This window comes from Tenrec ecaudatus, chromosome 16, assembly GCF_050624435.1.
Source record: "Tenrec ecaudatus isolate mTenEca1 chromosome 16, mTenEca1.hap1, whole genome shotgun sequence".
NCBI lineage: Eukaryota > Metazoa > Chordata > Mammalia > Afrosoricida > Tenrecidae > Tenrec > Tenrec ecaudatus.
Genome location: NC_134545.1, coordinates 70,629,059 through 70,655,408, shown reverse-complemented (window position 1 = coordinate 70,655,408; position 26,350 = coordinate 70,629,059). Strand labels below are relative to the sequence as shown.

The 26,350-nt window shown below is 40.3% G+C and overlaps 1 protein-coding gene and 1 long non-coding RNA gene across 3 annotated transcripts in view; one reads left to right on the top strand and one right to left on the bottom strand.

Annotated features, from left to right (window-relative positions):
* PRKG1 (protein kinase cGMP-dependent 1) overlaps positions 1-26,350 on the top strand; it is a 1,325,949-nt gene that overhangs the window by 582,130 nt on the left and 717,469 nt on the right. The window lies entirely within an intron of this gene.
* Positions 4,919-14,525, bottom strand: LOC142429331 (uncharacterized). Its single transcript, XR_012780419.1, has 3 exons — positions 14,420-14,525; positions 9,216-9,535; positions 4,919-8,819 (listed from the first exon to the last, which is right to left on the bottom strand). It is a non-coding gene; the product is annotated as an uncharacterized LOC142429331 (long non-coding RNA).

Below are 26,350 nucleotides of genomic sequence, written 5' to 3'. Positions count from 1 at the left end.
AGACTGTAAAACTTGACAGGGACAGACAGACTCATTTTGCTCCTGTGGTGAGACTGAGGGGCTCAAACTATTGACTTTGAGGTTAGCGGTCCAACGCATACACAACTGCACCACCAGGGCCCCTGTCCCTCCAAAGTTATCGAAAAATGTTAGTAGACATGGAACATGGGACATGATCTGATTTTTGTCTTTTAGAAAAGTTGCTTTCCTCTCAGCAAGGTGAAGGACAAATTGCAGAGACTGAGTAAGGATGCTGAAAAGGTTGGGCTGGGGGTCCCTCAAATGGGGGGTAATGCTGGCATGAAAGAATTAGAACCTGCATTGAAACAGTGATCCAAAAGGTGCCGAAGTGGAAACAGAAACAGCAACTACTTAGGAGATGAATTTGGTGGCAAGTTGAAAACACGGCTTTCAGTATTCCTAAACATTGTTTGTATGTCATAAAAAGAATGATATATCGATTCATTAATTTTATGTCCTTACACATTCAGATGCTGGCCAAGGGTGACAGTTCTTGAGACTAAATAAGCTACTCTTTAAAAGTTCCTGTGGCTTTGCTATTGTTCTTGAATATCAGAATGTTATGAAGGGGTACATTTGCTAATCGTTTTATTGGGGCTCATACAACTCATCACAATCCATATATACATCAATTGTGTAAAGCACATTTGTACATTCATTACCCTCGTCATTCTCAAAACATTTGCTCTCCACCTAAGCCCCTGGCACCAGCTCCTCATTTTCTCTCCTCCCTCCCCATTCCCGCTCTCCCTCATGAACCCTTGATAATTTATAAATTATTATTTTGTCATGTCTTGCCCTGTCCAACATCTCCCTTCACCCACTCTTCTGTTGTCCGTCCCCCAGGGAGGAGGTCACATGTAAATCCTTGTAATCAGTTTCCCCTTTCCAACACACGCTCCTTCCACTCTCCCAGTATCGCCACTCACACCACTGGTCCTGAAGGGATCATCTGCCCTGGATTCCCTGTGTTTCCAGTTCTTATATATACCAGTGTACATCCTCTGGTGTAGCCAGACTTGCAAGGTATAATTGGGATCTTGTTAGTAGGGGGCCGGGGGGAGAAGGCATTTAGGAACTAGAGGGAAGTTGTATATTTTTTCATCATTGCTACATCGCACCCTGACTGGCTCATCTCCTCCCTGAGATCCTTCTGTAAGGAGATGTCCAGTGGCCTACAAATAGACTTTGGGTCTCCACTCCGCACTCCCCCCATCATTCACTATGATAAGATCTTTTGTTCTGAGGATGCCTGTTACCTGATCCCTTCGACACCTTGTGATCACACGGACTGGTGTGCTTCTTCCATGTGGGCTTTGTTGTTTCTGAGCTAAATGGCTGCTGTTTACCTTCAAGCCTTTAAGACCCCAAGCACTATGTCCTTTGATAGCCGGGCACCATCAACTTTCTTAGCCACATTTGCTTATGCACCCATTTGTCTTCAGCAATCATATCATGGAGGTGAGCACACAATGATATGATTTTTTGTTCTTTGATGCCTGATAACTGATCAAAGGGCTACATTTTTATCTGCTTTCATTGTAAATGTTAAAAACTTGCTTTAGTTAAACGTTTGTAATGAGTTATTTCATCAAAGAAAGCCATGTGCCCTGTAATTAAGGAAACATGGAAAATATCTCAAACCAAACCTTCCTTATTATTCTGTGAGTAATATTGTATGGAAGCCATTCAACTTGAAGAAACATTGAGTCCAGTTGGTAACATGCACCATGTCACAATGCATTGGAGAGCTCCCACATGTTCTAAATCAATATTATAAAGAAAGGTAGGGAAAGGACAGTATTTTTAGCCAACACTGTGGACCAGGGATTCCGTTCTGCATGATTTATATACATGCATATCCTATCCTTAAGCTTTTCAACAATTATGTATGATTGATAATATTTCATATTTACATAATTTATAGATGCAGGCCTCAAAATGGGAACAACGTGCCTGAAATCAAACAACTCTTAGCTGGAAGAACCGAGATGGAAAATGGAGCCTGTTCTACTCTAAGCATAAGCTCTTCCCAAAGTCCCTTGGGTCTGAGTATTGTCCTGCCTTTGAAGCAAAGTGAGCATGAGGAGCGGGCGGCGCAGGTCAAAACTAAGTCAGTGTTTCTTTCTTGAGGCAAACTTTGGCCTTGTATTCAATGTCATTTTGTGGAAATTGAAAACTTATTACAACTAAATTCTCCCCAAGTTAGGAAATACTTTCCCTCCTACAGAGTGTAGTGCAGCTCCTTCTGTTACTAGCTTGCATCCAGAGGCGTCTCATTACACCCTCTAAACTTTAAGTCTGATCTCATCCCCGCAAAAGGCTCATGTAACCTGTTGCCATCACTGATAAAGGAGAGAGAAGCTAGCTATTTTAAAGCAACCACGTCCCTCTCTTCTTCCTGCCCCAAGTGCGGGCAGTTCTGTGTTATCCGTCATCAGCATGAGCAGCAGAGCTGATCCAGGTGACAAAATGACTTGAGGAGTCCCCAGCTGGCTGAATGTTATCTCAGAAGGGAGAAAGGAAGGGAACGGAGCACTTGTTTCTACCCTATTCTAGGCTCTTCATATTTAAATATAGTTTTTCATCTTTATCGTCGGTCTATGAGATACGTAATACCTAAAGAGAGGACCTCATTGACTTCCAGAGAGGTCAAATGGCTTGCTCAACATCACAAATTCTTTCAAAGGACATTTAATTCTGCTCCAATACCTTGGCTACCGTAGGTTTGGTTGGTTAAGCATGAGTCACCCGAGAAATGCTAGATTCCATTTATACGTACAACAACTAGTTGTTTCTGTGTCATTCCATCTCACTGAAGGCCTTTCTCTTTGTCACTGTCCTGTAACTGTAACCAGCACGATGCCCTTCTCCAGGGGCGAGTGTCTCCTGGTAACATGTCCACAGTGTAGGAGACAAACTCTCACCGTCCTTGTTAATAAGGAGCATTCTGGCTATATTCCCCCAAACAGATTTATTCATTCTTTTGGCAGCCCAGGGATATTTAATATGCTCTTCCAACACCATAATTTAAAATAATCAATTCTATATCAGCCTTCTATTAATCCTATTAGTTGTCCAGCTTTCACATGCCATGCAAATGAGTAGCAGAAATAATCATGCCTTGCACCTTCATCTTCAAAGTGACATTTTTGCTCTGTAACATCTTACAAGGATCTTTTATAGCCAGATTTCCCATCTTTTTCTTCTTTTTACGTCATTGGTTTCCTGACTGATGCTTCGATGGACACTCATGGTGGTCCCAAATAAAATGAAATCCTTGATCCCATCGATAGATTCTCCGTTTATCATCATCTCTGCTATTTGTCCAGGTGCGGAGATTTTTGCAGCCTTTACATCGATGTGTAATCGTACTGAAGGATGTGGTCTTTGCTCTTCATCAACCAGTGCTTAAGTCCTCACTTTTAGCAAGCAAGGTTGTGTCGTCTGCAAATAGCGAGTTGTCAGCCAGTTTCCTCCAATCCTGAGGCTGCATGCTTCTTCATAGAGTTCGGTTTCTCACACTATTCGTTTGACAAACAGACCGGATAGGTATGGTCAATGTACACAACACTGCCAAACAGCTTTCCTGATGTGGAATCCTCCATATTCCTACACTGTCTGAGGAACTGCCTCTGGGTTTATGTACAAATCCCATATGGGTTTATGCACAAATTCCCTCTGGGTTTATGTACAAATTCCCATTCCTCACGAAGCTATCCAGAAACTGGTAGGATCCACACTGTCATGTGTCCTTGTCTACTCAATAATACATGGGTAAGTGTCGTTCTGTTTTCAGCTAGATACATTTCACATTTGCAATGATATTCCTTATTCTATAGCCTCTTGTGAATGAGGTTTGAATTTCTTTCAATGTACTGCTGCAATTATTTGTCCTTAAAATTCACAATAATTATAAAAATCTATTTACCTATGGAAGAGGAGATTAGAGGAAACTGAATTTCTAGAGAAACTGGGATTTGCTTGTATTTTATTAAATAATAATTTTTATCTAAAAACCATTATTATGCATTTATGTGCCTAGTACTTTTTAGATACTGATGATATAATGATATAGAATGCATGATGTACATACTCTCTTCATGCAATGTATACTCTGATGTAGTGGGTCGCCCATGTTGATAGAACATGAAGATTAACAACCTCTTACAATCTAAGCTCTTCTATTTATTCTGTTTTAGTTTCATTCTCCCATATATTTTGTTTCATTGCATACATATATTAATACACATTTTGTTCACAAATATAATCCCCCTAACTAACATTCATATACAAATAATGGGTGAAAAAGAAAAAATATATATATATACCAATTCTGACACAATAAACCCATGCATATACCATGCATAATTTGTGACATTTCCAAAAGTGAATTTTGGCCACATTCACTCTCTCCTTTACTAGTCTGAATACGGTACATTTTATCTTAATTGTATAGCAAAGGTATAAGCCAGGGTCAAAAAATCATAGGTAGATTTTAGAAGTCCAGTAACCAACAAATAAATCATTGAAACCGTGTTTGGTGTAGGACCATTCATGGTCCTGCCAGAGAGGAGTGGAGTGCCTTGTAGCCAAGCTGTGCCAGGCACGCTGAGGGCTGGGCCTGGGAGTGCCTTCTCCTAATCTTGAACTGGTATCTTAATGAGCAGGGCCTGTGGCTTGCCTTCTCCTCTGTCCTGCAGTACTAACCCTCATGCATCCGGTGACAGAAGGGTCAGGACATCTGTTCACACTGCATTGTGTATGTGTGTGTGTTGCAATATTGGATTGTAACTGAGTCATAGTCATAGTCATGTTATATTTAAAATCAGTCATTAGGAATGCCCGGGAACAAATGTACAAGTGTGCTTGACACAATGGATGGATGGTTGGAGTGTGATAAGAGTTGTATGAGCCCCAGTAAAATGATTTTAAAAGAAAGAAAAAGGAATGCCTAGGATTGGGCATTACTAGTTACTTCCTAATGCTCTAAAATAGATGGTAGAACAAGGAAGAGTTTGGCCTCTGAGGTAGAACACAGTGGCGTCTCTCCTAAGCACTACCCTTTACTGAGCTGCTTCTAGTCACTGATCTCTGCCTCTCTTTTATTTCTGTGGGGATTCAACTTTTACTTAAAAAAAAAACAAACCCTGCAACATCTGTAAAAAGCCAAAGATCAATAGGAAGATCTATAAAACACTTAAGCTTCTTGTGGAGAGTTCTGTATAAATGGAACTTGGCAAATAATTAGTCATACAAGCAATATAAATGAAAGTAGTGTGAATATTTTTAAAGTTGCCCTTTTTATACTTCTTTGCAGTTACTATAAAGCTGTGAAATCATTTAGGGCCCTTTGCTATGCAAAACACTATAACTAGTTTTTCCTTTATAATTAATTAAAACACTTCTATTCTGATGCTGCATGGGAGGTAGAAAAATTAGTTATAGCTAACAAATTGGACCTTAAAAGAAAGAGAAAATGTTTAATCCCTTATAGATGGTCATTCACAGTTATTTCTAGTTTATCCATGGGTTTTATCCAGCCCAAGGAAGTAATGATTGTATTTGAATTTTGTACATCTGAAACAATGGCTCATTTCATGGAATCTTTCCAATTTCCCGTTAAGGTGCAATCGTTAGACTTGGAGAAATTGTGACATATGACATAGAATGCAATGTAGAATATAATTGCTTCTTATTTGACACATTTCCAAATTGGAATTTTTTTTCTTTTTTCCCAAATCAAACTTTAAAATAATAAGATTTATATTGAAATGGACCAATCATGAATCCTTGGGAAAATTTCATTCTGATGTTGAGTAGTTTAAAAGACTGTCACTGAAAGCATTGCGTGGTGATGAAACTGGTTTCCTGCCCTCCTTGTGAGAGTCACAGATGAGGCAGGAGTCTGGCGAAATAGAAGTGAGTCCATCTGTTTCTGTCAAGTAGCGCGTGCTCCGCAGCTCTAGCGTGCTCCTGAACTCTTCCATCCTTTCCAAGTTTTTTCTTTTGGAATGAAGGTTTGGCAGAGTGGAGAGAGAGACCAAGATGAAGGGACACAGTTGGAGAAAAGGAGAGAAAGAGAAACAAAGAGTGAGTGAGAGAGAGAGAGAGCAGTCACGTAAAGTTGATGGAAAGGTGCTCATTATGTGTCAGTTTAAGGCTGGTATTTCAAATTAATTGATTGATCTCTCAGAAATAATTCATCTCTGTCCCACCCTTTAACCAGCATATTGATACAAGGTGAAAACAAGCGGATTTTATTGGAATATTATTCCAGTGTCAATCACAGGCAATTCTGGAATGTGTTGTTGCTAAGGTGATATATTCTCATACTAATTGTTTCCGTAAAAAGAAACTATGGTTCTCTGATGCTTAGTTGCTCTTGGATTATTACTCCACGTATTTAAGATCTAGAAAAGGTGTGTGTGTGGGGGGGGGGAACCTTTGCCCTAGTGGTCTTATTTTAATACTCCTATTCTTCACTAACACATTTATGTGTTGAGAAAAGCTTTCTTGTGAGGTATCCCTCAACAGTTTTGGTCTTACATGCTGTCTTTGATAGGATTCTTCTTCGAGGCTGGGGATCATGGGATTCCTTTTCACTTGGCAGTTGCTCGCTTTGGAGAATTTAAAAATAGTGATGTTGGGAATTGGAGGCATAAATTCAGTATTGTCATTCACATGACAACATCAGCCTAAAACACAGGCACACAGCAGTCATGCTCTGGGAAGATCTGGTCCTTACTCACCGCTGTGGGACAGTGACAGGAGACCCAGGAACAATAACTGGATCGGTGGTTTCTGAAGTTCATTATAACACATGCAGTTTCTATTTAAGTGCTTAGTGTGTACGAAGTAGATTTGTAGGACATTATCCTATTGAAGACACAACAGACTAGTTGTGTTCCTGTCTGTCTAGACGTGGTGGCCAGTGCTCAGAACCAGGTTACATCATTCTTCACTACTCTTCTCCATAAAATTGGCAAGGACCATGGCGGTAATCTAGCCCTACATCTTTGTTTGAAAGGTCAACAGAAGCCATCAAAATCTTGGCCACTCTCACTTGACATAACTAAATAATAAAAGAGTTGTGACAGGAGGGTATGTCTCTTTTCCCAGAGATGGGTCCATCTGAGATGGTTGCCATTGTTTCAACGCATGGTTGCCATTGTTTCAACGCATGGAAAATACAGTTTTCCAAATCAGAGCTTTAACATTATTTTCTAATAATAATTTTCATAGCATAGAATCATGAGATTGTGTGTGTTTTTTCAATTAAGTCATATGAGAATCTTATTGTTCAGAGAAAATGATAGTTTAAGCTAGGACTTGGGAAACCTTTCTAGGTGTTCTGGTAACAAATGGTTTAGGTCTTGTGGACCTTATCATCTACATTGCTGTTATAAATCAAATGCAGCTACAGATAAAATTTTAATGGAATTGTGTCTAATAAAATTCTATTTGTGGATATTGAATTTTACATAACTTCCATGTGTCAAAAATATTATCTTGTTATTTTAACTAATTAAAAGTGTAAAAATAATTTGTAGGCTTATATGTCATACTGAAATAAGGTAATTGACTTTTTTTTGCCTATTGGCCATAATTGACAGAACTGATTTGTTCCTAAAGACCTCAGACAGCCTTCATGCCTGCTTATTTTATTTGCATGTTTCCGTTGCTTCCTGGGTATCCTCACTTTAGATTGTTCAGGAACGTTTTCTGAAATTGAGTCCTCAGTGAGTACAAATTGGAAGTGATGTGGATGTATTTTGTAAAAGTGCTGTGGTTTTATTATTAACAGTAAGATTACATATTGGGCTGCTAACCTCAAAGTCAACAGTTCAAAATCATCACCTGCTCCTCAGGAGAAAAATGAGGCTTATAACTCTTGTGATTTATGGTCTCAGAAACTCTCAAGGGGCTGTTCTAAACCCTATTTTGTAGGGTTGTTATGGGTTAGAATCTACTCACTGATAATACAGTTTTGAATTTTGATTTATGTTATCTCTTAACAGCTTCCTATTTAACATACTCTTTGCAGTCACTGTACAAATACTCAGAGAAGATTATTTTCCTGTTCCTACCCAGCTTTTAATATGAAATTTTAAAATATACTAACTAGCAAAACAAAACATTTTGCTGTCCAACATGCCTCTCTGGAACCATGTCATTATTTTTGATGGAGGAAAACATGTCCATATTTCATTTTAATGCATTGGCTTATGTCAAGTAAACCAAAGGAACTTTCCCGAAGTACATTAGAATAGTATATCCAAAAATGTGTCAGAAATATCCATCATCATAGAGGGAATATAATGTGCAGCAGACAACAGATGTGAGGATATGGAATCAAAAACAGAATGGAAGAAGGGAGGAAGGAACCAAAGAAGGAAGACGGAAGAGAGGATGGAACCACGCTGTCAAGAACATTGGTTGGCAATAGAGTCAACTCTGACTCACCCCACCCTGGGGGACAGAGTGGAGCTGAAATCTTTAAAGAAGCTGGCTGCCACAGCTTTTCCAAGGAGGGGGCTGATGACTGTGAACCTCCAGAGTTTCAGTTATCGAATGAGCCTTTAAACGCTGCACTTCTCCGTGTGACCAAAATCCATCTCCAGTAGAAGGAGTATGTGAACAAGGCGCACCACATATGCCTTTGCTAGCAGAATGTCACTGTCGTGCTTTCCCTTCGAGCTGCAGTGAAGCTCCTTGAGTAGAAATGTGAACTCGGTTTTGTACTAGGTCCCAATTCCTAGAGATTTCCGTGTTTGCATAGCGGTGGTTGTTAAAGCCTGAAAAAAAAAAATGTGCTTTAGATCTTAGAGAAAATGACAGTGAAATCAGAGGAAGATTTTTACTTCTTTGCTTTTAGAACAGTTATTTCTGTTTCCAAAGTAACCTGAAAGTCAGCATTTTCAAGCCACTCCTGGCAGATGCCTCTCTGGTTAAGTACATTAAGTGAAACCCACTCGAACCAAGTTGATTCTGGATCATACTGGCCCTGTGGAGGGTTTCCACGTTTGTACACTGGCAGAAAGCCTCATTTTATTGGCAGAAAGCCTCTTTTTTTTCCCCTTTGGAGCTGTTGGTGGGATTGAACTGCTAACCATCAGGTTAGCAATCCAACCCTTACCCAGTAGCACCACCAGAGCTCCACAAATGAAGCTTACAACGTGCAGACTTCTTACCGGTGCCTATGGTGCGAGGGCAAGCTGATGGCGTTTCAAGTGCTTTTTGATCATGGGAGTAAGCACTTCGCAGAAGATTCAGAATAGAGCAGAGACAAGCCCAGAGTTGCTGTATAAGATTACTCAGCTCAAAAACGGGAAGACCACCAAATGGCGAGCCAGAGCCAATGATATAATTGCATGTGCTTCTATCGTTCTCTCTTTCTTGTAGCAAATGATTCTGATTTTTCATCGGTGGTAGTGATGCAAAGGCTCATTAGGAAATGGTCTTTCTAATATTAAAATGCGAACAGATGATAAGACATCAGCAAGTATAGGTCCTGTGTAGACAGAGCAAAACCGTGATGTTTAAAGAAACTTTGTGAAGGCATATTTTAAAACTTCTCTGCTCTTTTCTACCAAAGAAAAACATAGTTGGCTTCAGTAGAACTGTATATTTCCCGTCACAGTTTCCCCCAATTCCCCCAGCTTCCATCCTACTGCAAACAATAAAACTCAGAGGTGGATCTCTGGGCAGTGAATTGAACGGGCACAGCTGCCCTGGTTTCCAGGGATGCACAGGCCGGCAGCAGGCTGATGCAGCTTCTGTGCGTCTCCCAGTCAGCCATGCAAGGCTAAACTGCACATGGGGGGACCTTCACCCTTAGGAAGGAAACTTCCAGAGAGACTATAACTCAGCTGAAGACATTGGAGAGAACAACTACGAAAACCCAAGCCTTTAGAGGGAACAAGTTGAAAAATGCTGAAGCAGTGTCTGCATATCTGGCCACCAAGCTAATGATCATAAGAAAAGATCTCTGAAAGACAGAGGCTTCAATCGAAGAGAAACCTGTCTGTGGCCACAGCGGAGAAGAGGCCATTCGGACTAAACCACTTTATTCTGAGCATTTCTCACCTGTTTCACCTGACAGCTTCTTCAATAAAGCCCAGACTCATCAAAATGAAAAAAAAAAAAAACAACAAAACAAAACAGGACTACCAGGCTTCCCAGATGCTGGCGGCTCACCAGGTGTCTAAACAGCACTATAATGTTATAAGTATCATTTGCTTATACACTTCCTAAGTCAGGGAATATAATTTCCTAAAGAAAAGTTAGTAAGGCCTATTTTAAAATGTACGTGTCATCTACTACTGAAGCTTAGCACCAGAATTATAGAAAAATTGGTTTAACCTTCTTAAGAACACTAATTGCCAGTGTTTAGTGTCTGCTTTGTCATTTTGCTAGACTATGGAAAATAGTTTTTTCTTGTCCCTTGGGTGGAGATACATATTAAACTCTAAATTGTTTGAGAATATATATATATATTCCAAATTCACTGCCATTGAGTCGATACTGAACTCTTAGCAACCCGTAGGACAGAGTGGAACTGCTCCTGTGGGTTTCTGAAACTGTGACTCTTTAAGGTCATAGAAAACCCCATCTTTCTCCTGTGGAGCAGCCAGTGGTTTCACCTGCTGTCTTTGTGGATCACAGCCCACCAGGGACACACACACACACACACACACGTGTATATGTATGTATGTGTATCTATGTATACAACATATATTTAATACTTTTTGTTGTAAATTAGGTGTTTACATTTCAGTTAATCAACTGTATTCAACAGTCTGAACCATCAGCCAGACCCTCTATTCGTCCATCCCCACCTGCTTCCCAACCACTCCTTGTACCAACCCTCATGTACCATAATCCTCTATTTCACGCAAATCAACACCAATCAGTAGTCCAGCTCATTGCCCTATCTGCCCCACCCCATTCTCTGATGTCTGTTCCTTTTGGTTGGAGAGTCTTTATCTAGTTTTAGTTTTATTTTTTTTCCTAGTTTTATTTTGTCTTGAATTTTTCTCCCTTTTATCACTGGTCTCATGACATGTATACTTTTGTGATTGGCTAGTTTCACTCCACACAATGTCTCCACGTTCATCCCTAGTATGAGGTGCTTCATGGCTGTGTCATTGTTTTTCAGTAGGGCATAGTATTCCATTGGGTGTGGATTCAGATTCACCATAACCTGAAGGATAGGGTAGAATCATCCTTGCTGGTTTCCAAGACAGTAACTCTTTAAGGTAGTAGGAAGCCTCATCGTGTGTGTGTGTGTGTGTGTATGTGTGTGTGTGTGTTTACACTTCAAAAAGCTCATGGACAAGCTAATGGAATTTTTCTGTAAATATGTGTATGTATCTTTAATTATTTTAACTATGTAAAGTAAAATACAATGATGTCACAAAACATCGCTACTGGGGTTTCAATTCATATATACACATGTTTATTTTAACTAAAATGTGTTTAAACATGTTTCTGAGATCGGTGGATGGCTGCATGCAAGTTTTCTTAGTAATGAATTAATTGTCTTACTCAAGAGGCATGCCTTTAAAAAGAAGGTCCAATCAAATTAATGGCTCCCAAGGGAATCTGCTAGGTCTGTTAAATTCAAGCCAGAGGTCAACTCAGAAGGCGTTTTTAATTTTTAACTTCCAAAGGAGTAATTTTTATACAATTTTTGTTCAAAGTGCCCTAGGTTCTTACAGGGACTGTTTTGCTGAGCCAAAGGCCAGGCAAGTTGCACCTAGGATATTTTTCCCATTGTGGCAATGCACCTGTCCGTTCTTCAGGCCTAGGCTAGCCAGGGCGGTGTGTCAAACATTCCATTGAGAAACCTTCCCCGCCTCCCAATGGCACTGGTCTTTCCTGTGTCAACTCATGTCAACTTCAGAGTATTATGAGTGAAGGGGTGGAGTCTAACCTGTCAATCAGGTCTTAGCCAGTAATGCCTCTGTGCGGGCATGGCCTTCTCATGAGAATACTGGGAACTTCCTCCCTCTTGATTTTGCCATCAGAAGAGGTCTCTCTCTCTCTCTCTCTCTCTCTCTCTCTCTCTCTCTCTCTCTCTCTCTCTCTCTCTCTCTCTCTGCTTCACATTCCTTTTGACAAGCCACATGGAGCCACACTGATGGCAGCCAGAGCCCTGGCCTGTGATCTTCCTGCATTCAGCATCACTGCATGTGCTGCAGGAGTCTGAAGAGAAATTCATGGACTAATATCAGACATCGGGGCTGATATAGAACTGATGGGCTTGATCTGGACTGGGCTGGAATGCATTATTGATGCCTCATTATGTTTTGATATAACGTTCTCTCTGACACATCTATGAGTGCCAATGAATTCGCTTCTCTAGTCAACCTGGACGAACATTGCCCCTTCTATTTTATTTCTGTTCCCTAAACTGAAGGAATAGTACAAGGAATTTTATTTAAGTCCTTCAAGGATGCCCAAACTGTCTTTGGCATGGTGCAAATACAGGAGCCTGTCCTTCACCAGGGACAGGCTAGAGAGATAGCAATGCTGTCTCTGGAAGCACATGGGGTCTCTACTGTGCTATGGACCTAGAGGGAGGATCTATTGAGAGAGGAACAATAGCCTGGGATTGTTTAATAGATGTTTCTAGGACGTGGTAGAAATGCTTTTTTGACTTCCTGGGGTGTCCATTATGTATATTTAAAATTTCTAAAAATCCATAGATGAGGGTGTTCCAAGGAGTTTGTGGGAAGAGTTTTGTGATTTTTAACTCCATTTTTCCAAAAGCGTTTTGAAGCTCCCTCCTAAATTAGCAAACAGCTCATTGCAGGTGGCAGGAGCTATTCGGAATGGTGATGTCACCACAGAGAGTTCTTGTAATTCTTGATCCTGGATAGCAGCAGCAATAGCCTGGAGGAGCTCACCCACCGAGTGGGGACAGGCTGTTTCTTTGATTCTCTCTTATTTGCACCTAACACTTCACTTTCCACAGTCAGGCTCTCTCCGGCAGGGGGCAATGAATGCTGGCACAGGTTGTCCCAGATGTATTACTTCTTTCTGGGGAAGCAAGTGTGTCAAAGAGAAACCTCTGCCCTGAACGCTCAACATGAAAGCAGAATGGCCTGCGATGGAGCGAAAGCCCATCAGTAATGCGTGATGGAGAACTCTGGAAAGACCCAGGTGCTCCTCTGGCTTCTAAGGAAACAGGCATTGATGGGAGGGGAGCCTGGCTAGCAAGGCCCAGCCCAGCAGAAACCACACTGGAAGAAGGAGGCAAATACAAAGTGGGTCCCGCAGTCTCACGTGAGCCAGAAATGGTATGTTCTTAGTTTCTTTAACTCCGCCTAACTTTGTTTTCTAGCACTTTTCCTTACAGGCTCTTTACCGTCTGGAAGATCATAGACTCCCAAGCTTATTTGGTCGAGCGTTCCTTTTTGAAAAAACAAACAACAACAACAAAACCTTAGCACCTGACTGGCAAGTAGAAAAGGTTGTACTATACCCCCAAATCTGTGATGAGAGGCATCTGCTTTGGCAGCCTCTCTTCCCCTGCCCCTGATCACTCCAACACCCCACCCCCCAGGCTCACAGTATCACCCCTTTGACAAATAGGGGCCGAGCCTTCAAATCTCTCCAATAATCACTCATTTTCTATTGGCTGCATTTCCCAAGAGGTTACAATGGAGTGGGTCATGCTCATGGTCAACAGTAACTCTTTGCTCTCTTTCCTACTGAAGGACTCTTCCGTGAGATTTCTCATGGATCCTATATGCTTAGATGTCGACCTTAACCATCCCCTACCTGAGTGATATGACCATTGCGCTCACACAATCCTCCAACCCCCTGCTGTGCAGTTGATTGCAACCCGATGGATCCACATGCAAGCATAGAATTCGATTTCCAAACTACATCTTTCTGAAAGCAGAGTGCCTCATCTTGTTCCAGACTTCCAACCTCTTCCTTAGCTGACCCATGCTTAAGTCACTGTGCACAGTAGTACCCATCACAGTTCTTCAAACACCCTTATTACACACACACACACACACACACACACTCACACCCCTGCCCTCTCCACCCTAGAACATCGACTTTGATTTGATTGGCAACCCTGCTCCTTTGTGGCTTTGTCCGTGTGTTGTATTTTCCAGCCTGTTCTTGTTTCTGTTACCAGTTCTGTGAGTGCTCTGAAGTTTCTCAAGGGCCTGAGGTTTGGAAACATAAAGCCAGAGAGAATTACTAGGAATTTTTATTTTCTGCCCTGTCATCTCTCTCTGTCTAGTCAGTGAACACAGAGCCAATTCTCTGATGGAACTGTGGCAAGAGCACACAGTCAATACTTAGAGAAAGACAACACGGGGTAATACCCCGAAAATAATACCACCCAATGATCCCTTCCTCCCCAGCTTACTGTCATCCAGCCAGTCCGGACGCGCAGCGTCATGGTTTCCATTGTGCTCCTCAGTATAAAAATCAAACTCCTGGGGAGCTCCTGCTTGTTAAGGCTCCTTACATCATGTCCAGTCGTTTCTCTTTCAAGCTGAAAATTGCATCAAGCTTCATGAGTCACAACCTTCAAGGATTTGTGGTGCTTTTTTGACCTAACCATGTCGGGAATAACAATTTTAATGCAAATGTTTAACTGTGTTCAATAAGTAGCAGATAAAGCATGAATATGATACTTAAGACTGTAGTTCCTGGATGCAAAACTATCTGCTTCAGCTGAATCCCACATGTGGGATTTAGCTGATTCTTGAAATTAACAAACTGACCCATCATTTTGAATTCCATACCTAAGGCCATTTATTTATAGTTTGCAATATCACAGTAAATTTGCTACTTGTCAAAAATTGGCAGGCTTAACCTCGGTGATTTATTACATTGTTTTGGACTCGAGGATGGATTTTTAAGACAAGAAATGAAAGAGAGAAAAGAAAGCAAGACTTGTCGGCCGTTCCTGCTGGTGCTCGCCAGCAAGAGAGAAAGCCGTTTGCTTGAAACCAGCGAATCACAATTTTGCTCAGGCAGTTAGCAAGCATGACGCTCTTGTCCTTGTGGTTTGTTCCTGGACCCACAAATTGTCTCTCTCACCAAGGGCTTCTACAGCTGCCCCAGGAACGTAGGTGTCAGGCTTTTGGAAAAAGCAACTGTTCGACAGCGGTATTGCTCACAGTTTGGCTCTACGTTTTCATCTGGACAGAGGTGGTTGAAGCTAGTTGTCACGTACAGTGAGGGCTCGTAAAGCGTCCGGTGTTCGAGGGACACTGCTCCTCTATAGGAATCTGCCGCTTCTCGCCTCCTGGGACTCTGCCCTGCTTCAGATTTTCCAGACAATTGAAACGACATCATCTGACTTTACTAACGCGTGGAAATGACCACTTGGTTTTCTGGCTGCCCCATTACACACGTGATCCATTGCTGAATTGACACTTTACTCCATTTGCTGAATGTTCGGTCGGGCAGGTCTCAGCAGAAATTCTCAGGCGCAATCTGGGCACATATCGCGCGTATCCTTCAGCGATTTCTTCAGCGTTCCCACTACTGACGAACAGCTCTGGATTTCAAGAAAATGTCAGTGACTGCAGGAATATCCTCTGTGGACAACAAAATATTGCTGTTGATGAAAGGGATGCAGTATAAAATTAATTACTTTCTCTTATCGAAATACTTGTCAAAAGAAACAACTTCCAGACTTTGGGAAATGTTTGTGAATTATATAAGTGATAAGGAGCCAATGCTTAAAATATATAGAAAGGTATTCAGATTAATTTATTCAGATTAAGTATTCATAACAGAAAATGACACAATCAAAACTGGGCAAAGGAAATGAACAGATGTTTATTTAAGTAAAGATGTGCAAACAGTGAGTTACGGAGAAGATGTTCATTGAGATACCATGAACTCCCGTTAAATTCTCCATTTATCGTGATGTGGATAAATTCTCCATTTATCCACAGGTGAGGATTTGGGTCTTTACCTTGTTCTGCACTGAGGCTGCAATCTTTGACCTACGTCAGCAAGTGTTTCTCATCTTCCTCACTTTCAACAAGCAAGATTGCATCATTTGCATATCCCAGGACATTCATAACCCTTCCTCCAATCCTGATGCCGAATTCTCCTTCTTATACTCCAGCTTCTCTGGGGATCGTATGCCCCGCATACTGATTGAATACATATGGTGAGGGGATACAGTCCTCTCGTGCGCACATTAGGACCCACGCAGTTCCTAATTTAAGCCATGTAGTATACCCTTGTTCTGTTTGAACAACTGATTCTTGATTCTCTTTTTTAAGTTTATTGGCATATCACTCATATATCATACAATCTAACCATTCAGTCATATTACGAAGAGCTGTGTAGTCATCACCAAAATTTCAGGACATTTTCTTCTCATACTCATTTATGTTAACTCCCCATTTTCCCCAACTACCTCTGCTGTGCCCCTAGGTAATTCTCAATCCAGTTACTTACTGGTTCTATAGATTTACTTATCCTAGATTTCATATACAGCTTCACCTAGCTTGGATTTCATACTCAAAACACAAACAGTAAGCAAACAACAACAAAAGTACCCCAACAACAATGAGTAGACAACCCCGAAAGAACATAAATCAAAAAGAAAGGAGAAAAGATTAAAAATTGAAACAAATTTAAAATGGATCAAAAGGAAAATCAAATGATAAGTTATTATATTTTGAACTAAGAACATCTGCCATAGCCAACTTTTTAATACTTTTCCTTTGCTGAGAGCAAGGCATTCACCTTCCTGGGCTGTGTTCAAAGGGAGCTCACCGGAGGCTGAGTCTACGTGTTGACCATGAGAAAGGATGTGGGGCCTCCACCATCATCCACGGCATTCTGCAAACCAGGTGTTCACAATCTAAGCTCTGATCCCATCCCATCCTTCAGATTTGGATTTTACTATTTACAGCCCTTCGATCACACATGCTGTATGTTGCTTCCATGTGGACTTAATTGGTGTCTCACTTATATGGCTGTTTGTTTTAACACAAACCTGTAAGACCCCAGATGCTAGTTTTCTGATAGCCAAGCATCATCTGGTTTCCACAAAGGGTCAAGGCATTTTTAAAGCCAATTTTTAAACATTAACCGGCAAATCACTGACTCTAAAACTCTGAATATATTATACAATGATTAATTAAAATAAAATATTCTGGGATACAAGTGGATCTTACTGTACTCTTAATTGGAACTATTAAATTCTTTACTAGGAATCAAAAGTAGGGAATCTTTACGGCACTGCTAAAGAACAACTTACAAATTCTGTTTAAGAACTAATTGCTTATTAAATATAAAGAGCATTTTGTATACTAAGAAATGGTTGACATATATATTGGAAAAATGAAAATGCAGGACAATTCTGTCATTCTTAATAGGATTATAGTCATCACAACATGATAATATAGCCAGGAGTAAGCCAGGTTTAAGGTGAAATGTTTCATTTTTGTCTAGTGTGATGGAATGAATGGATACTTTGATGCAAGGGGTCTTGGTAAAATATTATATTGATGTGTACCGAAAGAGCTGAACTAGGGTAGTGGGTTAGGCGTTAGACTGCGAGCCCAAAGGTCATCAGTTGGAAGCCCAAGCTTGCTTGGAGAGAGAAGGCAGAATGTGTCCACTCCTGTAAAGTTGTACAGCCTTGCAAACACGCAGAGAGAAGTTCTACTCTGTCCTATAAAGTCGCTGGAGGTCAGAATTTATTTGATGATGGTTATTTTTGTTTGTTTAGCTTTTCCTTTTTTTGAGATGTATGCCTGATATCTAATAATAGCACTCCAGAATAAAGCTTGGTTTTGAATGGTGCTTTTATTATATTCAGGCCTTCGATAAATCAATATTATGACAATCAGAAGGCAGAACAATTAGTTACCTAGTATTTTTAAAGAGTTAATTGAAATGATTTATGATCCTTATATTTTTATATAAATTAGCATAATAAATATTGGCATTTTCTTTGGCAAGAGTGGGTCTCATTCGGAAGTATGTCCTCATGAGTATGGTATGCATGTTTTGTAAATTCACTACTCAATGCTCAATGAATGTATGAATACAATTAGTATTATTTGAATAGATGAAACAGATGATAACTTATTTTCAATGATGGGAAATAAAGGAAATATTATGTAATTTAACTTTTATTTCTTCTCCTCTTATTTTTTCCCAATATTACCCATAGCTTCATAATCAAAATTGCCAAATTATAATTAGTTCATTTTTAGTTAGTTACCAAAGGAATCATGGCATGAGAAAGCTGGCAGTGGCCGCAGGATGGGACACCCTTATAGCATTTATCCTGAGACCCTGTCTTCTCCCTGTTCTACTCCTTTGATGGTGAATTTCCTGTCTGTGAACCGGAAGGGATAAATAAAACAGAAGAATTAGGAACAGACACTTCATGCCCCGCGCTCCATCCGGGGTCCCTTTCTTTGTCACAGTCAGAAGCTTCAGCATCACCAGGGACCGTGTGCAAAATGCACATGACCTCTCTCCCTAAACTTGGCTGCATCTGGAAGTTGAAGTGGGGACAGGCCCCATGATCTGTGATCTACCAGACTCCCCCGTGTGACTCAGAAGATGCTAAAGTTTGAGAACAACTACTCTGAATTTAAAAAGAAAATCTTGAAGTGGCCTTTCCCCAGAATATGTTCATTGTTTTCCACTCTTCTCCTTCGCCAAGTGGAATCAGAATAACTCCTTCTGACAGCACGTAACGGACATGTTTTTTGCTGCGCTATGAAGTGTTTTTGCTTCCAGTGAAATTACTCAGTATTTTATGGATCAGCTTGTACCATTACATGACAAGTTTGATAATCAAATGGGGATAAAATCTGATGGGAGACATATTACTTAGGAGTAGAATCAAAGTCGTGATCAACCTGCTTTAGGAGAAGAATTTGCCAGGCTTCATAGTAGAGACAGGTATGACGTCCAACACTGGGAGGAAAGCAGCACATACAGGTGATCGGACAACGTGGGATGGGAGTGGGCAGGACACCTCAAAGGCTGACATGGTTTAATCCATCGCCCGTCGCTAGCCAGGCAGCTGTTTGCTCCCATTCAGACATCATTCTCCCCTTACTCTTGTTCCCTACATACTTATCTTTGGTTGATTTATCTTTATTCTTTGCTTTGAAATATACAGTATTGAATATTAATATGGCCACTTCAACTTCCTTTTGACTAGTGGTAGCCTAATATGTCTTTTTTTTACCCATTTCCTTTTTTTCTTTTTTTAACTTTTTCAATGGGAGTCACACCAAACCCTGCCATTCGTATCCATCCGTTCTGCTCCGGTGCCTCAGCCATCCCTGCCACGTGTGTTTTTGCTTGTCTCTTATGTGTCAACTGTACACTAGCTTTCTCCTCACCCAGAGACTGCGTCCTGTGTGCTTGGTTCAGGGAAACCTCTTCAAATATATCTTATAAACTCTGTTTGAAGAACACAAGCATGGTTCTCTTTTTATGAAAATCAAGGTGAAAAAATATAGGGGAAACCCCTATATGAGTCTTGCAACCTTTTCTCTAATGTTGAAAGAAAAAGTTAGAGGTTGGTCATTTGCTACCTCTCACGCTAAACTGCACCCCTCCCCACCTTTCTCTCATGAATCCCATGATCCCTCATCAGTTCTCCACGTTATATATAATCTAGCAAATGTTTGTTTGCTTAGCTTATGGCTGTAATGTGCTAAAAAATGTAGTCAAATATGTTTGTGCACCTGTTTTGTTTTCATCATAGGCATGCTGCTCACAACACATTCTCTGTAGTTAGACACTTTCGGGTTAGCTTTGAGCTCATCAGTATGTATCTTCTTGTCTACCCAAACTTATTTCCTGCTATTTAGCTGATCCTTGGAATAGCCCACAATCGTGCTGTTTTCATTTCTATCCCCAAATACCTTCACTTTCATTACCCTCAATACAGTCAGACCCTGGCATCATAGTGATTATGCATTTGGTTGCCAACCATAACGTCAGCAATTCGAAACCACCAGCTGCTCTGTGGGAGAAGACAGGACTTTCTACCCTGATAATTGGAACCTCATAAGGGCAATTCTACCCTGTCCGACAGCCAGCATGGACTTCATGGCAATACGTTCTGAGTTGGGCTTATTCAGACCCCAGGCATTCTCAAGAACCCAACATAACTCTGTATGACTCAACTTGCCAGGGTCAATTCATTCTCACTGATTTGCCATCATATAGACTGTGGAGGTCCAGCCTCCCCACAATCAAAGGGGTCTAAGGGTTGGTTGTGTAATTGAGGGGTAGTTTCAAGAGACAGCAGACAAGAGAAAGAATACAAGGGCTCACCTCATTCATGACTTCAAGAACCAGGTCTGAGCAGAGAGCGAGTAATGTCATCTCAGGAGTTTCTGTAATCTGGAGCATACCTGCCATGGTAAGCACATACAGAACAGGAAAAGGCTGTACGATAGGTAGACACATAACAGGGGGTGGGGATGAGCTAGGGGTATATATACGCAATTGGAAGTGGACGCATTAGGGACATACATGTGACAGGAAGGCTAAAATGTAGTAAGATGGGTGGGCTCGAGAATCAAGATGGCAGCCTAACCTTGGTCATCTGAGTTGACTTGACCTTAAGCATCTTTAAGCAATCCTTCAGGCCAGCAATCCATTATCCTTATCAGAAAAGAATGGGTCCGACTAGGGTGGCGCAGACAATAGGGTCTGACTGCTCTGATGGCTGACCACCTTCAGGCAGATCACCTTCAAGCAATTGACCTCCAAGTGTGTAGGCAGTGACCATGTGTTTAGGAAGGGCCTTTAAAAAATAAATAAATAAAAATAAAAGGAAGGGCCTTTAGATTTGCCATTTATTACGGGCGGGGGAGGGGCATCATGGGGAATAACTTTTACTTAGGGGAAAGTGAGTGGAACTCATCTCCAACCCACGAATAGGAAGGATTCTTCCAGGGGAGCCTTGGCCTTCCAGTCTCCTTAACATAGAAATGTTGAGTTTGCCTGCATACACTCTCTTCCTGGTTTTCAGTTTCCCACAAGATACACCCATCAATTTTAGAGCTCATATCACATAGTGCAAAGTTTTTATTTTCTAATGTCTTGTCTTACCTTCAAAGTAGATTCTCAGGTCTTCAGCATCAGAGACTATTTTGTATGCTTCTGACCTTTGAGAAGCTAGCACATGACTGCCTCCAAAGTGCATTTTACCAGTGGCCAGTTTTTTTATTCATTTTGATGTATGTTTATAAGATGAGGATGTTTGATAAGATGAGAATCATCTATCATGCATCCTAAGCAAATAATAAACATTGCTTTATGCTTTTTCTTTAACTTTTTCCATGTAAATAATCTATTCTTTGAAACCCAATGACCTTTAACAAAAACAGGTTATCGTTTTTACTATATAGTTTATAGTATGTGGGTGCTAGTTATTTCTTAAACATTATGGAAAAGTTAGAAAAAAAGATAACAATATTGGTCAGGGATCACTTCAATCTTCCTAATGTGATAAGCTTTCTCTTTGAATGAATCTTTGTAACTTTTGCAATACTTTTTCATAAAAACTTATTTCAAAAGCTGATTTTTAATTTAAAGGGAAAATAAAGTGCAAATAGACAAAATTGTTTCCTAAAACGTAGTATGTCAGGAAGTAGCAAGGATAACATTAAACCATCATGGGCATCTGATCATTCTTACATTTTACCAAGTAAACAGCACACATCACAATTTAAACACTTTTGTTTAGAATATGATGGGAATGAAAGAAGAAAACCAATTTAAAGTGTTTTGTGATTTTGATTCACATCAAGCTAAGCATCTTTGAAGCATCTGAATAAATTATGTTTTTGTTACAAGATGAAAATTCATTATTTTGGTTGTCAAAAATTTGGGAATCCTTGAAATGGAGTATTTGAATGAACAAGCAAAAATTGTTTTAAAGTGGAATAATGACATGTAAATGTACATGTACATATATTTACATGTTTATAAAATATATTTGCATATATTTGTTATGTATATATTACAAATATATGTAGACTATATAAATGATCTTATTACATATATTTTGTAATATGTATTTTTAAGTAAATATATACATACAATGTATAATATTTGTCATAAAGACTATGACAGAGTCCACTGTCACATCTGCTTTGTAACTAACTACCAGTATGTACATTTCCTAAAGATTCAATGTTATTTAAACAGAAGCAAAACTGATTTTTTTTTAACCAATTAACTTCAATATCTCGCCTTGTCCCAAGTCATCTTTCTCCTTCTTGTGAGAAATGCACCTGAGTCCCATATGTGAGAACATTCGATCCTCCAGACCCAAGGGAATCAATGATAGGAATTATTGGTTCAATTTTCTGGTGGATTGAATTATAAATGAGGCTGAACGCTTTAATGGCCTAAACCAAAAATGCACTGAAAGGAGGAATAATAAAGCTAGGTGGTATTTGAATTTGACTCCAGTGTTCTCTCTGTGTTTGCCTTCCTTTCAAAAAATATATAAAGCAACACAAAAAACCAAAAACAACTTATGTAATATAAAGGCAAATTGCTCATGTGCAACAACTAAACAATATCGTATGCTGTGAATCATTTAAAGGATGATGAGGTTTTCTGAGTGTGTCTTTTGCTTTGCTAATATGTCAAACCAGCAAAGAGTTTGAATAACTACAAGAATGATGTAAATCTTTAATGAGAAGACAAGTAGTAACTCAGTATTGCCAAACACATAAAAATGCTCATTTTTATGGCAGTGTTTTTCTGTTTATCAAAGATTAAAGAAGCTACTAATTATAATAAATTGTATTTTTCAAACTTCAACTATTTACCCATCAACCAAATAAAAATTATCTAGAATGAGGGCCACAGAGCATTATGACATCATATACAAAAGCTAATAATCAAGATAGACCAAACTAAATTCACCATTGGGGCCATAGTCTGTACACTGTATGTACTTAGGTGTACGTTGGATATGACGATAATTGCTATTTATGAGTACATTCAAACTAAGTGCTATTGACTTTTTGAACACCACTCTTTACATTTTATGAGGAGAAATAGAAAGCTATTTTTTCAAAATTCCATAATGCAATTTGATTTTGAATATTTTGCTCCAATAGGCCCAGTCATGAAAGGAAATGGTGAGCACTGACGCAAGTGAAATCTCTCATGTTTTGTTGAAAGCCCACCTGCTCAGGTGGCTGATGATGAAACAAGGGTGGCTGGGGAGGGCCTGTGGAAAACTGGGATACAAGGGCACCTCACAGCGTTGAGCCGTGAAAGATCGCCGCTGTCTCTTCTGCGCTATAAACCCAACCGATCCCATTGCCGTCAACGAGATTTGGACTCATGGACACCCTTTTAGGCCGAGTTTCCAAGCCTGTAAATCCTCCGGGAGCAGACAGCTTCATCTTTCTCCCAGCTAGTTGGCTGGAACTGTGGGCCCTGCAGTTAGCTGCCCAATGCTTAACCCACGGTGCCACCAGGCCTCCTTTTCTCGACTGCATACTATTTTGTAAAGCCAGTTGCAGCTAGATGTATGTGTTGGGAGTGGACATGACTGCTAACGATAAAATGGTTACAAGAATTAAAAACAAAGTAATGAGACAATGCAAAACTAAACAAATGCAAAAAAACTGCTGAAGTAAGTTTCTTGGTGGCAGGGGTTGTGATTGGCTTACTTTTTTATACTTGTGCCCTTTTGCACTTAACATATTTCACAGCGTCTAAAAGCATGCCATAAGAACATTTAGTGCATGAACTAGAAAATGAAATGCCCAGAAAATAAATCACTCGGTTTATGTACTGTCACCTGGGCCTCTCTTTGGAGCAGCGCTCTGGGACAGACCACTCCATTCTGTTGTCGGCTAGAATCAGCAGAAGAGGGTTTTGTGTTTGTCATTTGTAACACAGGAACCCTGCAGGAGGCGGGTTCACATGCTGGCCTGTTAGCCCAAGGTCTGGGGTTTGAAATGACTGGCTGCTCTTTGGGAGAAAGAGGAGGCTTTCTGCCCTTAAAGAGTTCCAGTCTCCGAAACCCATGGGGACAGTCTTACCCTGTCCTGTAGGTTGCTGGGTCTCAGGAACAACTTGATGGCCGTGAGTACAAGATGCCCCCACCCACTCCACCTGCAGAGAGTCTCCTTTACGTGTTCTGGAGCGCGCGCCCAGGGACAGGCAGTTTCCACATCTTCTCAGGTGACGGCATGGATAGCCACGTTTGAGAAGCACTGATTTATCAGCAAATGGCACATGGCATATATATGTCTTATTTCTAGAGATGAATTAATTTTTATTTTCAACTTAATACATGATGGGAGATGGTTAGCTTCAATATCTTCATTTTCCAAGTGTGGAAATACCAGATAGGTTGATTAAACCTGAGTAAGAGTCAGTGCTGGGACTGGAATCTGAGACTTCCCCTAGCCACTGCTCACTTCTCCATATGGCCCTGTTCTCTCCGGAGCCTAAAATAGTTACTGTGCAAAACACAATAATCAAACATCTTGTCAACAATCATGTCTTTGTCTCTGCAACTTACATCCCCAGCCTAAGTTTAACAGCCAGAGAAAATAATCAGCAATATTATTTTTGTTTTAACAAAACACAACTCTTCTGAGTGTTGGCAAAAAGGAGCCCTGGTGGTGCTATACAGTCATGCTAACTGAAAGGTTGGTGGTTTGAACTCACCAGCCTCTCTTTGGAAGAAAGATGAGGATCTCCTTTCCCGTATTTACAGCCTCAGAGAACTTATATACAGAGCTATGGGTGAGAGTTCACTCGGTGGCAGTGGGTTATGATGTAATTAGAACTGATGGAAGCTATGATTAATATAAGATGTAATTCACAACTCCGTGCACACATACAAAACTCTCATATAACTGCTTTGATTTTTAAATTGAGTGGATGTTACCGGAGACAAGCAAAGGATGATTGTCAGAAAAACAAAGCCCTGCCTGACTGTGGCACAATGGTGCATTCTTTTCAACGTCACTGCTCTTTGACAGCCTCAAACACAAGGACAGCCAACTCCCTTAATAATGACCTACGGCGCATACATTGCAGTTAAAGGAAAAGAAAAGCGAAATAAAAATTATTTACTGACTTGATCTTTTCCAGGAAAATAATCTTCAAATTTATAAAGTTTGAGTGTTAGTGCCCCTTTAATTGAAACTATTGGCATTATAGAAAGATCTGCATACATCAGTTTTTCTGCTGTAGGCCACTATTTTTAATAATATTTTCCAAGTTCAATAATCATGGGGATTTCTTTCTCCACAGCCACTGCATCAAACAGACTATATACACATGCAGATGAAAGTAATCATTCTTTTAATCCATTAAAATTCAAAAGCTAGACATTTTAAGTTGATGTGATATTACATTATTGAGGAAATTAGTTGAATCAATGTTTATTTGCTTGCCTTTAGTCATCCAGTATAATTGAATTTAATGGATAATTGTTCATTTAGAGTGTTAATTTCATATCATCTTTTTGTTTGCTTGATTTTTTTCTATCGGATATATTGTCACAGTATGACAGTTTTCTAGATTCATTTTAGGACTTAATTTCATCTAATTCTTCCTGAAGGGGGTAAAAAGTGCTAGGTTCATAATTACATTTCCCAGTGCAAATATAACAGCAGTGGTACATAAACCTGAAGATTGGGTGTGTTAGTCCAAGTTGAGTAGAGAACCAAATTAATAGACATTCGTATGTGTATAAGAAAGAAGTTTATTGTCCTCCAGGCTTGGTGGTCCACAATGTGCTCCACTCTCTCTTCCTCCCCCTTCATTTGCTCCCGTGTGCTCTGATCAGACATGCCACTTTCCCCTAGCTGCAGCTTCAGTGCCGTCCTCTAAAGTAAATTCCTATGAGGGAAGGGGCATTTGTCCACGTAGCTGGGATTAGGGCCAGACCCCCAGGCTCCTCCACTGGCTCCCCTCTCCATGCTGGCCTGCTGCATTTGCTTCCCAAAACACTGGATCTAAGTCTGGTCCCTCTTTCCCTGTGGAGACAAAAACAATACCATCCCCTTGGATGGGTTAGTGTCTTAGTCCCCCCTCTACACATTTCTATCCTTTATTTTCCCCTTTCCTCTGCCTCCTTCATTTTAGTTGGCTACCATATGTGCCCCTTGATTTGGTCTGGCCCCTGCCATGCTACCTGGACCTCACCCCGTGCTTGACACAATTGATGCATGTATGAATTTTGGTAAGAGTTGTATGAGCCCCCAGGAAAATTATTATAAAAACAAACAGATGAAAAAATAAATCCAACAGCACAATTGTTTTAAGAACTAGAGCATCACTATTA